Below are 16,613 nucleotides of genomic sequence, written 5' to 3' on the forward strand. Positions count from 1 at the left end.
TTTCTTAGGCACATTAAAGAAACTGATGTTTGATTTACTAAAAAGTTGGCGTATTGAGAGAGAGAAGATAGACATATTTAAGTCTAGTGAAAAGTGACAAATAATATAAATCAGAAATAAACACAATTTGATCAAAGCAAAGAAAGCATGATTGAGTGATACCTGCTCCTTAATTAATAGCTGCCGTGGATTGGGTAACTAATATGTCCCTCAATGTATGCTAAGCACTTAATCTCTAAACTTTGTAATAATATTGTATGAAGGATAGAATTCTCAATTTTACATATGAGAAAACTGAGAATCAGAAAAGTAGTTAGTCTGAGTTACAAGGTCTGTAAATAGTAGTCAGTAGTTGAACTCAGGTCTACTTGATTCTAAAATCTGTGTTAAACTTTCCCTTACCTGAGAATAAAAGGAAAGTTTCAAAAGAAAAGTAGCAGACTTTAAACTATATTTTAAAATAGTAAATATGCAAGAAATCTTTACTGAGCTTTTACTGTGAGATGCTGTTTGAGGCACTAGCAATGCAGTATTTAAAAAAAAAAAAAAAACAAACAAACAAACAAACAAAAACCAGCTAGACCCTGGCTTCTTGAAGCTTATATTTTAGGTTTCAAAGTGCTCCACACCGAGATTCCCCATAGGTCACTGAAGGATATGGGAAAGCATCCACCAATTCTGTTTTCCTTAATTAATAACCTCTGGTCCCCTAAGTTATTGCTGTATACCTAAATACGCTAGACTAACTTTACTCCAAAATATTGTCATTTTCCCCCAGATCTGTCCTACCTGCCTAAAATTACTCACTGCCATCTCTTTCGTGCATGCCTGCCTTTTAAGGTTTCTTTTAATATACTCATCATTAACCTTCATAGTCTGCTCCTTCAAGTATATTTTAGGATCACCCACTCTTTGATCTCACTTTTACTAAGGCAACTTGATTCTCTACTTTTCTTCACCATGGATTCTCTATACAAATTAGGAAACTTTATCTCCTCAAGCCTTCATCACTCAACAATCATTTCACTTCCATTTCAATGTCCCAGGCTTCTTTGCCAGCCTCTGCTTATCTAAAACTTCCCTCCTCAGTGTCTTCCACATGTCCCAGCCACTGTGACTATTCTTCAAATCCAAACCTCCTTCTAGTACATTTATATTTAGTATATTGTATATTTATTCTCTACGTTCAATTAGCATACTTTTAATTTCCATCTTCTCTATTTCTCATTTTAATCATCCCTTAACTAGATTCTAAACTTCTTCAAAGTGGGGATTGGTTCATGTGGGCTTCATAGTGCTCATTTATTGTGATCAAGCTAATGAATAACGATCCCGATGTAATAATTATTTAATGAAAACTACGGCTACTATCGTGTTTATACAATAGTAAACAACCAATATGACATTACTGAAAGTATTTCATTCTGGTAGCTTGTTATTCGTTGCCCAACAATTTCTGTGAGTGCCATTTACTTAGATTCTGTATATGTGTCTTTTTAAATAAAAAGTAAGAAAATCTAGATATAAGGAAAGGGTTGATATCATTAGATAATTTTGTTTTCTTATTAGAAAGGAACCTTTCTTTAGAATGGTAGTTTTAGCATAATTCTTTTTGGAAGCAAACTTCCTCTTTGGAGATTTGATTTACATTGAGCTTTCTAGGCACTCATTTATTTGAAGTGAGTTCTATATGGAAATATAATAAACATTATATATGTATAATATACAACATATATTTTAATTATAGATATATAGATATAATTCCATCATTTCCTATAGTTAAAATTCTGAATATATATCTATATCTGTCTATATATCTACAGAGATAGAGAGATATTATCTATACAGAGAGATACAGTTAGAGATATCTGCCTGAGACAGTTAAGCTTTCCATGCAGCTTTATAAGCTTTGGGGAATGTAAACCACCTAAAGGAAGGAAATGAAAAGCAAAACAAATTGCCAAGGAACAGAGAAACAAAAAAGCAATACCAAAGAAGCTTTGTCCTTGCTCTAGAGAGGTGATTATTAAGAGTGTTCCCTGAGGGGGGCGCCTGGGTGTCTCAGTCGGTTGAGCCTCTGACTTCACTTCGGCTCAGGCCATGATCTCACAGTTCGTGGGTTCGAGCCCCGGGTCGGGCTCTGTGCTGACAGCTAGCTCAGAGCCTGGAGCCTGTTTCAGATTCGGTGTCTCCCTCTCTCTCTGACCCTCCCTGCTCATGCTGTCTCTCTCTCAGAAATAAATAAAATATTTTAAAAATTGAAAAAAAAAGTGTTCCCTGAGGAGCAAAAGCTCTATGTATCACATGGCGCTGCTGTTGTGACTGAGTCGACAATAGGAAGATATGATTGTTCAGAAGAATCCTCAAATTTCTTTTGGACTACAAGATAAAAACATGGAATATTTTGTTATTTTGTGGTGTGAAGGAAAACAGAATCATCTAGACATGTACAGGGAATATTTCAGCACAGGATATTTTGTTGTATAAGAAAGCACTAGGAACTATTCTTCCTGAAGTTGAAGATAGGAAGAAAAACTGTATCCACACCTGGAGTTCCTTTATTTTTTAAAAGTTTTTAATGTTTTTAAAAATTTATTTCTGAGAGAGAGAGAGACAGCGTGAGCAGGGGAGCGTCAGAGAGAGAGAGACGGAGACACAGAATCTGAAACAGGCTCCAGGCTCTGAGCTAGCTGTCAGCACAGAGCCTGACCCAGGGCTCGAACCCACGAACTGTGAGATCATGACCTGAGCCGATTCGGATGCTTAACCAACTGAGCCACCCAGGTGCCCCCTGGAGTTCCTTTAGCATGCAGCACATGGGTGCGCGCGCGCGCATGCACGCACGCACACACACACACACACACACACACACACACACACACACAGAAGGTTTCATTTGGCAATTGACCAGTTCTTTATATCAAGGGGGACACACACAGACCAGTGCTTAATGGTAGAGCTAGAAAGGATAGTGTTAAAAGGCGAAGCACTCAGGAAAGAATGGCGAAATGTCTTCCCAATTAGCATAGAAGAGCAAGGCTTAAGTCTCTGAGTAAGGAAAGCATTTCATTTACCAAAACAGAAATCATTGGTTCTTTTTTCCTTAGCAAATTCTTATCTGCTCATGTTTATTTATCACACATCTATGTGTTCTTAAATATGACCTCCATCTTCACTTATGACTGCCTACTTAATTCTACTGAAGAATCAGTTACTTTAATTTCCAGAGAAACAGACTTATCCAGATTCTGCCCTCATTAATACTAGCTTAACTTCCATTGAAAGTACAGTGCCTCATTAGCCAAGACTAGTAGGTACAGGCTATGACCCAATTTCATCTTGAAGATGTTGGTTTTATTTCATGAAAGAAGAAATGTTGCAGGAGAAAGATTAAGAGAGATCAGGGACTGGGGAAATGGGGAGATGTTGCACAAAGGGTTAAAACTTTGAATTATAAGATGTATGAGTCCTGGAGACCTGATGTATAGCATGGTGACTATAGTTAATAATAATGTATCACTTACTCAAAATTTGCTAAAGTAGATCTCAAGTGTTCTCACCATAAACAAACAAACAAACAAAACATAGGCAACTATGTGAGATGATGGATATGTTTATTAGTCTGACTGTGGTAATCATTTCCCAGTATATACTTATAACAAATCATCACGTTGTATACCTTAAATATATGCCATTTTTATTTGTCAGTAGTACCTCCATAAAGTTGGGACAAAAAGCCAAGGTTCTTTCAGTTGCCCACAAGGCTGCATTTTGCTCTGCCTTTCTGATCTCACTTCCTCTTTCTTATTCTGCTCACTTTTACTCACTCAATGCCAGCCACAGTTGTCTCCCTGCTCTTTTTTGAACTTGCCAGACACTCCTGGCTTTGCAGGTTTTTCTCTGTCAAATACCAAATATTCCCATATCTTCCAGACTTCTGCAGCCATTTGTACAACAGCAGAAGGCTATCTCTGACCTCTTTTCCTGTCTAGACTGTCTGCTAGTACATAGGTCTGCATGGGGCTAGGTTTATGAAAGGAAACAACAGTATTTGTAGCAATTCACAAGTTTATTGTGGGTTACATAAATTTTGTGCCGTTTTGTGACTCCAAAGAATAGATTTGCCACTTTGCAATCGGAAGAATTCCCTCGCGGCTCTCAGCCTAATGATGTCACTCATTTTGGTTGCATACTTGTATATCCTTGTTTATATCAGCATAGGATAAAACTTAAACTTTTAGAAATTAGCTATAGACTTGGAGCCAGATGCCATTTCACATAGGCTCTAGACAAAGAATGTAACTACTCCTCTATTTACCTGTGGATTTTGCAGTGCCATGAACATAGCAGATAGTAAATCAATTTTTATTATTTCTGAGCTTACTTTCCTCATCTGTATAATGGCTAATAAATTCCATCATAGGTATATAGTAAACTCAGGAAATGGCAGCTTTTAGATAGCAAGACAGACTTGGCATTTTGAGATACTCATTTATACTTGTTAACTCAAATTCTCATGCTGTTTCAAATTATTTTTAAAAATAACTTTTAGCTGAGTAAAAATCAGAGAAAATGGCTCTAATTTGTACGTTATATGGGAAAAAGGAATGGAATGGTTTGTAATTGTTGTTGTTCATATCACTTTACTCAATGAAATAATGAAAAATATTCTGTGGTCAAAGAATCCAAAAAGTGTTTTACAAACAAAATACTTAGAGAAATTACACAACAGAGGCTAATCTAAAACTCTGAATCACATCTTAATTCTGTACGGCCAGGAAGTATTACCTGATATTAATAGTATGTTGTAATTGGGGCTAGATTCACTTCAGACCAATGGGAGCAGTCACCAAGACACTGCAAACATAGTATTAATTAAATCTTATAGTACAAAATCATAGTTCTTCAAATATTTTAGGTAAGTCAACATTTTAGAAAGCAACTGGAATTATGTGCAATACTGAATTTTGATGTCAATATTAATTGATTTTCTAAATATTTGTATTCTATTATGGCTTAAGATTTATTCCTTGAAAAATTTAAATTCTTTACTGACATATCCTGACTGCTTAAGCCATCGGGACAAGTGTCTAAGTACGCAGCAGAGTGGATACACAGTCACCTGAGTTTCTAATCTTCTCTCTAGTCACTTTATTTTGGGGTGACTTTGAACATTTTAAGCATATATTTGGGCACTTGTTTTGGATACAGTAAAAATATTTTTATTAATGATATAAAATATAACATTTAATGTATGCTTACAAACAGGTCCATAAATACAGAGAACAAACAGGTGTTTGACAGAGGGGAGATGAGTAGGGGATGGGCAAAATGAGTGAAGAGGGGTGGGAAGTACGGGTGTCCAGTTACAGAATGAATAAGTCACAAGGATGAAAGTACAACAGAGAGAATATAGTCAATGGTATTAATAGTGTTGTGTGGTGACAGATGATAGCTACACCTGTGGTGAGCACAGCATAAATGCAAACCTGGTGCTGCCTCTGTGGAAAACAGTATGGAGCTTCCTCAAAAAGTTAAAAGTAGAACTGATCTATAATCCAGCAACTGTACTACTAGATATTTACCCAAAGGATACAAAAGTACTAATTCAAATGGATACATGCACCCCACTGTTTATAGTAGCATCATCTACAATAACCAAACTATGGGAACAGCCCAAGTGTCCATGGACTGATGAATGGATAAAGATGTGGTTGTAAGTATACAATAGACTATTACTCAGCCATAAAAAGGAATGAAATCTTGCCGTGTGCAATGACATGGAGAAGATTCTGCTAAGCGAAATAAATCAGAGAAAGACAAATGCCATATGACTTCGCTAATACGTGTAATTTAAGAAACAAAACAAATAAGCAAAGGGGGAGGGAGGAAAGAGAGAGGCAAACTAAGAAACAGACTCTTAACTACGGAAAACAAACTGATGGTTACCAGAGGGCCAAGGGAGATGAAATAGGTGATGGGGGTTAAGGAGGGCACTTGTTATGAGCACCAGGTGTTGGCTAAAAGCGTTGACTTGCTAAATTGTACAGATGAAACTAATATTACACTATATGTTATCTAACTGGAGTTTAAATAAAAATCATTATGTTGCACACCTGAAAGTAATATAACATTGTGTCAATGATATTTCAATGGAAAAAAGTAAAAAGAGGAAAAAAAATCTGTTTGCAATGCATATAATGGAAACTAGAATATTGTTTTATTATGTACATTTTGATATAAATTTATAATATGAATAAAAAATTCCACATATTCATGTTAAAATGAATTCTGAAAGTATATTGTGAGCTAATTTGAAAATCTCTCACTGCAAGCAGTATTAATCTTCCTATTCTACAGTTATGAATAATATAAGTCTTTTCAGTGCCAAAAATATTGTTTTATTCCATATTTGTCATAATCTGTAGCTTTATATTGAGGTTTTTGTGAAGAAAGTGCTCATGTTCACAATTAATCGTTCAGAGCACTTTTACCTTAATGAAAGATTAATAACCCAAGTTTATGTATTTAGTCAGTTAGTTACTTATTTTAATAAGTGAAGTTTAGGGGTGCCTGGGTAGCTCAGTCGGTTAAGCATCCGACTTGGGCTCAGGTCATGATCTCACAGTTTGTGGGTTTTGTGGATTCAAGCCCCACGTCGGGCTCTGTGCTGACAGCGAGTTCAGAGCCTGGAGCCTGCTTCATATTCTGTGTCTCCTTCTCTCTCTGACCCTCCCCTGCTCACAGTGTCTCTCTCCCTCTCAGAAATAAATTAAACATTAAAAAAAAATACATTTAAAAAATAAGCAAGTCTTAGCTCCAGGTTTATGCTGTATAGGGGCACGTGGGAGGCTCATTCAGCTGAGCATCCTACTCTTGATTTTGGCTCAGGTCATGATCTCATGGTCTTGGGATCCATCTGCACTGTCCGTGCAGAGTTCATTTGGGATTCTCTCTCCCTCTCTCTGCTCCCCTCTCCACTCTCTCTCTGTCTCTGTCAAATAAACATTTTTTAATTAAAAATATTTTTAAAAATTATACTGTAGATAAAAAGGTAGGTTTTCTTTTGTATTAGAAGTTTGGGAAATAGCACTTCTCCAATTCTTTTCTTTCACATTTGGCATTTGTGACTGTGTCCCTTGTGACCTCTTATGTTTCTGTAAAGCAGAGGTGAGACTTTTATTTTTTCCATTCCCTTTTTTAACCTTCACTTAACGATGTTGTTATTATCACTGTGTCACTGTGTTTTGTGGATTATGTGAAGTTATTTAAACATTCAGCCACCTCTTCAGGATCTCTTAGAAGTACTTGTTTATCTTTTGCATGTATAAATATAGAAAACTTATAGAAATAGATAAAATAAAGTAGAGGCCAAAGCTATCATTATTTACAAATTACATGACAGTCTACTTGAAAAATTCCTTGGAAATCAATATGGGGCGGGGGTGGGGACTGTTAACAGTGCTAACAGCATGTCCCAAACCATAGTAAGACACTGAAATAAAGTTTTTCAAGAAAGCACTTCGACTATACAATTAAAAAGTATTTTTCTTGACATAAAAAAGCAACTCACAGAATTAAAAGAATTAACCTTAACTAGCAGTACTTACCCCATTGGCAGTATCAATATATATTTATTAAATGAATTTCTTACTTCTAACTCTATCTTTTTTGCATTTAACTTCCATGAAGGAGAGTCTTGACTATTTTGTTCATTCTTCTTCTTCTTTTTTTTTTTTTTTTTCTTATTTCTAGGAGAGAGAGAGAGGGGCAGCGTGAGCAGGGGAGGGTCAGAGAGAGAGGGAGTCACAGACTAAAACAGGCTCCAGGCTCTGAGCTGGCAGTCAGCACAGAGCCCAATGCGGGGCTCGAATTCACGAACCGTGAGATCATGACCTAAGCGAAAGTTGGATGCTTAACCGACCAAGCCACCCAGGCGCCCCTGTTCATTATTCTATATGTGCTTCTTATGATATCTTTAAGTTTCAGAGCATTATGTGTATTTGCATGACTATTTTGAGGAAGGCACAATTAGTATCAATAGCAAATGAGTAAGGCTGAAAAAAATACAAGTTTAAACTAAAATATATATATATATATTTTTATATATGTATTTATTTATATATATTTATATATATATATTAGTATTAGTGTATATATTACAATAAAAGGAAAATGTGTGTAGTTTCCAAATTGGTAATCTCCTCCATGGTAATTAATCCTGAAATAATGAAGTAAATCTAAACTGAAAAATGATTTTCATCACAGCTTTCTTGCCAGGGGGAGAAAATTTTGTAAACAACCCAAATTATCCAGTGATGTGGTAGTGGTGTAGCAAATTAATAGTATATCCACTCAATGAAATATAATGCAATCTTTAAAAGGTTAGTTATGGAGAATGTATGAAACAATAAGACATGATTATAATATATACACAAGTATAAAATAGTAAAATTTAAAACGTTACATATCATGTATTGCATTATTTGAAATATGTTTGTTGACAAAGCATGGACATTACAGAAAAATGATGTTAAACAAATCTCAGAATGATGGAATTGTAACTGGCTCTTTAAAATCTGTAGTGTGGTGATGTTGTATGTACATTTAATAGCTCAAAATATAGTGGCATAAAAGAGGCTCGATAACTGTGAAGGTTGTAATATGTTAAGTGATAGTGAAGCCATATCATTTTCAAAAAATGTAGGTCAGCAAAAGCTATTAAAGTATTTGATAGACTTTTACCTTGAACTATGACGAAAAATGCCCTCGTTCAAAATTAGAGACAACTTTCAGCAATATAATTTAACAGGGCTAGAAAAGATATCCAATTACATGAGGGTCTGTGCCCACTCTTCATTAATCTTGAGTACAATTAGCCTCCAGAGAATCAAACTAACTAAATGTTTTGCTTATCTACAGTTTTGCCATTTTGTAGGCACGATGGTGAAAATTTATTCAGTTTGCTATAGAAATACTTTAAAACCATGCAAAGTGACATGATCTTTGGCAATTAATCCAGGAAGTATTGTTAATTTATGCAATGTGAGGACTACCATATAGCAGGGTTTGTCAGTTCAACACACATTGGTGAATTATAAGCTTCGTAAGGCATGGAGCACAGAGACTGGTACACAGCAAGTGCTCAAGTAATTTGAGCCACTGCTATTATTGTTGTAATAGTTGTGGATGATATTATTAGTATTACTACTACCACTGTTAGTGTTGTGAAAAGCTCTGTGTCTGACCTTACAGAGTTGCAAAGGAGTCTATGACAACATTCCTTGCTCTTAAGAAACTAACTTCTGTACTCTTTTATTCATTTTTTTAACTCTTTATTTCAATGAAGTTTTAACTGATTACTAAGGAATAGTGGGACACTGGGAATGACATGATGACCAGGTCACACACAAAATAGGGATCTGAGGATCAGGTCAAAAGAGCAGCCCTAAGGATGCCATTCTTGGAAAGGGGGCTGGACAATGAGTCACAGAAGGCCAGGACAGAATTTAAAACAAACAAACAAACAAACAAACAAAGAGAGCTTTCCGTTAAATGTCACAGGGGGCTGATTTTATGATGGGACTCAGAGAGGGCCAAAGAACAAAATGTCCCAATAGGGACCCAGATGAGAAGTATACCTGGTCTTTCACTTACCAGAATATTGAAACCTTTGTAAAAAGAAGTTACGATGTTTCCCTTTCTCTGTACAAATATTATTTACTGAAACTTTACTCAAAGGAAAGGTGCATCATATTCTTAATCTGTTTTATCAAAGGACAGCAAACATTTTTATGGAGAATTAAGTGTGGCTGAAACCACTGCTTTTTTACATCTTATCTGGAACAGTTGCGGATTCTCTGCATTCATTGGGCTGCGCTCCTTTACTTGTAAAGGGCAGTTATTTGTGGCAGTTACTCAGGAGAACATTAAGCAAACAAAGGCTGTTTGTATCCTTGAGCTGTAGCTCAAAGGAGCTGATGTAAGAGCTAGCCACTCGTGGGCCACTAACAGGTAAACCTCCTCATCCACAATCCTGAAGTGCCTTGGAATAGAGACATTTTCCAAGCTGTTCACTGCGTTTGCAGTTACTATCAGAGAAATGCTGCAGCTTCTGGTTGATTACTGAAAGTTTACATATAATACTATAAATTTGTTAAAATATCTTTATCATATATATCAACCTCATTTCTCTATTGCTCACATGGAGGATCAGAAATAAATTTTAAGGGGAGCCTGGGTGGCTCAGTGGGTTAAGCGTCCGACCTCAGCTCAGGTCATGATCTCAAGGTTCGTGAGTTTGAGCCCCATGTCGGGCTCTATGCTGACAACTCAGAGCCTGGAGCCTGCTTCAAATTCTGTATCTCCCTCTCACTCTGCCCCTCCCCCGCTTGTGCTCTGTCTCTCTCTCTCAAAAGTAAACATTAAAAAAATTAAAAATAAATAAATAAATTTTGGGATTAGAATTCTGACCACTACTGAAAAAAACATACAATTTACTAAATATCCGTATAAGGACAATCCATCTACTCCCTTCTTGGGTTTATATAGGAGATTTTCTTTTCCTTGCGTAAATATATGATATGTCAAATAATTTATGTAGGAGAATATGGGAAATGGTTATTGATACATACTCCTATTTAATTAATATATTTTTTTGATAATCTACATTGAGTCCCTGTTGTGTTTAAGAAAATATAGTAGGTTTTGGTAAAAATGGAAAAGCCCATGCTTGCATGGCCAGGATTCCACAACTGAGCCTGAGTTTCATCTGTAACAGGAACTTCTTTGTCACCAGTGCCACCTGCTTAGAGAGCTTACTATTCATTGTGGGAAATAGCATTAATCACCGAATCAGAAAACAAGTAAAATTGTACCTGTACTAAGTTCAAAGAAAAGAAGGCACTTGGTGCCATAAGCATATGTAAATATGTTTTGCTTTTTTAGTTTTTAAAACCTGATCGGTAATATCAGTGAAGGCTTTTCTGAGAAAGAGATGCTCGAACTAACAGTGACCTGTCCCCTACTTCATTGAAGAAAAACTATACATTCTGTTGAAAAGAAATTTAGACTAAAAGTCAGGAGGCATGGGTTCTGGTGCCAGGATATCATCAGCATGATGTGAATTTCCTTTTTGGATTATGTATTTCAGAGATATCAAATAAGGTAGTGATAGCTGGATAATCTATCTCACAATGAGGTAAGATATGTGAAGTGTGTTCCAGTGTTTGAAAGAACTGCACTAATGTGAGACATTGTCATCATTGGCATAAACTTTAGAATGGATTTTTTTTAATGCTTAACAGCAATAGGTCACTTCACAGTTTTAAATTTCTCTAAGTTGGTATATGTTATATTGGAAGCTTCAGGCATCTTTAAGGCTAGGTCTCTAAAGAGTCTGGTTACCAAAGTAATAGTTATCCCAAGTACTGTGAAACCTGAAAAGTATGACAAATTTAAATCAAGGTTGGAAAGTAAACTTTTAATTAAATACCACCCATCTTCCTCATCCTCTTTGGCTTTCATTTAAAGAATTCTATTTTTCCATGGTGAATAAGTTGACTCTTATATTCTTAGAATACGTATATAGAGTTACTACTATGAAGCATTCAGTAAGTTAGATTTTGTGAAAATAAGTCAATTTGAATGTATCCCTTATTACAGCATATCTAAGAAAAAATGATGTTATAATAACAGGGTAACTTATTTGGCAGTAATTATGGTGATTAAGGTAAACAATTCATCATAAAGAACCCACATATTTATTACTCACAGAATGAGAGCAAAATAATGGTCAGATAATTTTGTCAGACATCTAAATATTTTCACAAGCTCACCTGTAATTTTCTTTACAAACTTATAGACTTGTTCACTTTTTCAGGTTTTATTTTTTATATTGGTAAATTGATTTTCATAATATAGTACTTGGATTTACTTTCACATGTGTCAAACTGGAGCTGGATCATGAGGATACGGGGCACTAAAGTTGTTTTCTACTTTTCTTTCCTTTTCTTAAAAGTCATTTCCAACTAAGTGTATGGCTTCAGGTTTTTGTGTTTGTTTTTAAATTTGTAATTGTGTTCTTGACCCTTGAAATAAGTACTTGCTATATTATAAAGAATTGGTCTGGGCCAAAAGCAGGTCTGGCCTTTTGCCCTTGGCTTTGTGGAGGTATTCAATGTCATACCTAATAGCATTGTCTTCGTTTAGGATGAGGGCTGGCTACATCAGTAAAACCAATCAGGTGATTTAGGGTGGGTTTTGTGGTATCAGTTGACCCAGATACTGAATCCAGCCATGTGGACAATCAATCAGTCAGACATGCCTGCAAAATAAAGCACTGATAAAAACTCTAGACCTGAAGCTTAGATGCCCTTCCCTGTTTAGCAGTACCCCAGGGATGTCCTCACACACTGATATTAGGATGGTGAAGCATCCTTAGGACAATAGAAGCTTCTCAATTGCTACTTTATAGATCAGTTCCTTAGAACTGAAACCTTGAAATATACTAGTTTCCAGTGAGAGGAGGGGGGTCTTGTTTTGTTTTGTTTTGTTTTGAGTCTTCAAATCTTAGAATGTTTTTGGGAACCCCTAAACTTGCAGTTGATGTGAGAAGTGAGGGTGGTCCTGTGAGGACTCTTCCCTCTAACGTTAGAGTTGGCCACCACCTCCTTGCATTTGGGGTCGAAAGTCTTGGCAATCTGGAGGACTATGCTCTTAATTTCACAGTTAAGCTAATTCAGGGATGTGACAATATTCAAATCCCCATAATTTCTTAAATTCAGTGACAGCTCTACATTCTTCAGTTTAAATTCATTTTTTGGAAAATGACATAGCTTGTAATGTATGATTACATTTTTCTTTTCTATTAGTTATGCCTCCTTGAATCTGAACATAGCTTTGTAATTCTTTAACAAACTGATTTGGAGATTTCCTTATGATGAATTTTCATTTTCAGATTAGAAAGATGGGGAGTTCTCATGTTCCAAACCGCAGCCTTTTTCTATTCCTACAGTTTGAATAGAATGTTTGAGTAGCATGAATCATAAATAGAAGCAATCTTTGGCAACTTATTTACTAAGAATAAATATAGATCATATTCTGATTTAACTTAAAAATAAATTATTGTTCTTCCTTTCAAATAGTAAACAGTTTCAACTACAATCATAAAACATTGTCCCCATTATGGTATATCGAAACTCATATTAAAACTTAACTCAAGAAAAGTTAAAAGAGCTGATTTTCCAGTAGAGATCACTAAGATGGCTGTGGCAGGTGACCACAAATATTTAAAACACTGCAGTATGAAGTGCAAAACACTATTTTGTGTGTGTGAAGAGGTAGAAGTAGCACAAGCACTGGGAAAGTGTATTTTGCCTCAGCAATATCTTATCTCACACTGACATTCTAACTGCTCAGGGCATATGCTCAAATATCAGAGACCAAGGTAAGACTGCTTTACTGAACCTAATAAATATGATCACTTTCGGTCTTTTCAGTGTTAGAAATGATAAAATATTAGGATATTTTCTCATGTTTCTAATGATGAATGAGTCTGGGATATTAAAAAAATTAAGACAAATACACTCACATAACTCCATATTTAGATGATGCTTGCTACGGGAGGGTGTGACTTTCATGTAAGGATTGAATAGGATATGAATTCCATCAGCCTTCACTTTGCCTGCTGGGAAGGCTTCTAATCAATCTTCTTGACAGGGGCTATCTCTGGACATAACACTTAGTCCAGCAGTAAATTATATACTGAAGGCCTCAGACAAGACAAAGAACTTAAGTTCCTTGTTTCTTAAACTAGTTCTATTTATCTTGTTTATTTTTAAAATACCAAAAGATAACAAAAGCACTGATCCTTTGAAGAAACAAGAAAGCAGAAAATAAAATTCTCACTTTGGATGCCATATTAATGCCATATTAATGACATTTGCATTTGAAATAAAGACACCGAAGTATTGATTTCATTTTAGTATGGTGTGGCCAAATATGACTTTTTTTTTTTTTTTACAGTTTTTTATTAGTAATTCGGTGAATTAAACTTTTCTTCCATAATGCCTCTATGGGATCTAAGGAAATAACCCATAATAAAATTCAGTATTGCTTCATTGAAGCTTATAAATAGTCCCAATAAACCAAAGTTAAAAGTCTCTAAAATGTCTCATGTCAGTTCATATCAGGCTCTCTGCCACATAAATTTGTTCCAAACTCATGAAAATTTGATTTTTCAAGCTGTCTGAATCTTAAAATGGTGAATAAGAGATTATAGACATATACAATGTATATTCTACAACAATGTGAATAAACGGTATTTTGACTATTTTGTGCTTTAATCTTGCTTCAGGAATAGCATCATTTTCTGTTTCAAAACTTCATGAGGTTCAAATAGTAAGAAGTTGCTGTATTCTTAAAGTTTAACAAGTTACAGTTGGCTTTTTTTTACACCACTCTCTTATTTACTGCTGTATTCTCAATGCCTAGCAAAGCACCAAGCTTTTGGAGGTGAAATATAGGTCATTATTAAATGAATGAATACTTGATAACCAGTGATTTGAAAAGTCTAATGAATGCTCACCTAATAATTTGACAATGTTATTCAAGAAGATACTTTCAGAACACCCTTATATTTTCATAGAATCATTACATAATCAGGAAAAGATTCATGTTTAAGGGTTATACTCAGTTTGAAGTGTGTTTCATGAGAGCAGAAAATCATTTTAGACAATATTCACTAATTTATCAGGAGGAATTTTTGTTGCTATTCATCTTTTAGATATTTGTAAATAGGATAGCTACTCCTATGAATTTTCATATAAGTTTAACAGAATTGGAAACATGTCAATAATCCCCATTTCCCCTACAACTTTATGTCTAAAGTGAAAGAGGAACTGAAGGTGTGTATGGCATTTCCTTAAGGGTAAATGATTTGCCCTGATGTACAGAAGACCAAAGCCAGAGCCTGGGATCAAAGCCAGTCTTAGTCTGTACTCCCTACTGTGCTATTTGGCTTTGTTTCCAGTGGCAAAAGGAGAAAAAAAAAAATCCTCTGGACATTTCAGACTATCTGTAATTGTAATAATTACAATAAACTTCCAAAAGATTTAGGGCAATTTTCAAGGCAAAATTAATAAGAGTTTTTTAAAATGCCTTTCAGCAAATTGTTGCCTTCTTTTCCACTACACCACTAGCTATTGCCAGTAGTAAAATATTAACAGACTGTAAAATCTGTGACGCTCTGCCTTTTAGTTTGTACCTAATCAACTCTCTCTATAATTTTGTAACCATGTGGCCCACCCTGAATTACAGTTTGCAAGCTACATGCATTAATGATAATGGAAACTACAGGAATGAAATAAGCCTTTGAAAGTGGTTAGGAAGGCCAAAGAAAGAAAACTGAAATCCTTTTGACAAGCAGTTTCTGAAGCTGCTGACATTCCTTTAAAGGCCTCTTTCATGTTGGCACACATGCATAGCACACCAAGTAAAACCTATTAACTGCCGCTCCGGTACAAGGAACTAATAGTTTTCCATGAGACCTGGAAGGAAAATGGACAAACTTTCCTACTGCTGACCTTTCAGTTTGAAATTATGTTTTTGAAGTGTTGGATAAGGGAAGGAAAGACATAACTTCTTTTGGAATGAGTTGCTTGGTCAATCTCTACCTCTTTCTTTTCCTTGAGATCTGTGTATTGCAATGTCATAAATATTTTATAAATTACAAAGATAAAGAGACATTGTGAACCCTGGGTCCATGCTACATAAACTGAAGAATCGTCAGACCATAGCAAGAGGGGAAAATGTACTATTTCTTTTGGTTACCTCATGTTTTACAATTTTGGTCAATAAAAATTTTTGAAAATAAAGCAATAAACTCTCTCACTTGGCATTAAAAATAATGCTAATGTGAAGTAAAAAATTAGTTAACAATATCATTATCTGATACTTTTCACTCTTCTAATTGCTATCAATAAGTCTCTGATAATTATAATTTCTTATAAATTAGTCTAAAAATTAATAATAGCACAAAAGTAATCTTTGTAAATCATTTTGGTAGTAATAATATTTGTCAATAGATTCTGTGGTTTTCTTGCATGTATTTGTTATTTGCAAGGATTCTGTTTGGCTATGTAGGGGAAACCAACACAGAATAGTTATTGTAGAGCTAAAGCATGTTTGGGGAAAGAAATGAATGTAATTACCCTACATTAAAAATATACTATAGTGCTGCCCCAAGAACCCACAATATATGGTTATGTTGTACATGAAATAAAGAGCTCTTTCTGCTTTTCCAGTAACCTCCTCTGCTCTGGTCTAGGCCCAAGACAGACCCACCTTATGCTAAATAAATGTTATGGTACTTCATATTAAAAGTGAGAATTCAGTATGGGTTTTGGGCAGAGACTGATACAGCATGTACAGATGGTTTTCTTAAAGGTCTTTAATTATGCATTTCAAACATGAAACATATAACATCATTCAAATTGCTAGTATATACATGAAAATAAAAGGGGAAAACACTGGTAAAGTTTGCATTTTGTGTTCAACTGTCACCCAGACGCTCCTGAAACAAGGTATAAACCTTAAGCATCTGTAATCTGCCT

At 35.2% G+C, this 16,613-nt stretch overlaps 1 protein-coding gene across 1 annotated transcript in view; it reads left to right on the forward strand.

The window, feature by feature from the left end:
• The window catches only part of MMP16 (matrix metallopeptidase 16), a 284,104-nt gene that overhangs the window by 216,938 nt on the left and 50,553 nt on the right, over positions 1 to 16,613 (forward strand). The gene's annotated exons all lie outside the window — the stretch shown is intronic.

Source organism: Hyaena hyaena, unplaced genomic scaffold (genome assembly GCF_003009895.1).
Source record: "Hyaena hyaena isolate Hyena2069 unplaced genomic scaffold, ASM300989v1 scaffold_627, whole genome shotgun sequence".
Lineage (NCBI taxonomy): Eukaryota > Metazoa > Chordata > Mammalia > Carnivora > Hyaenidae > Hyaena > Hyaena hyaena.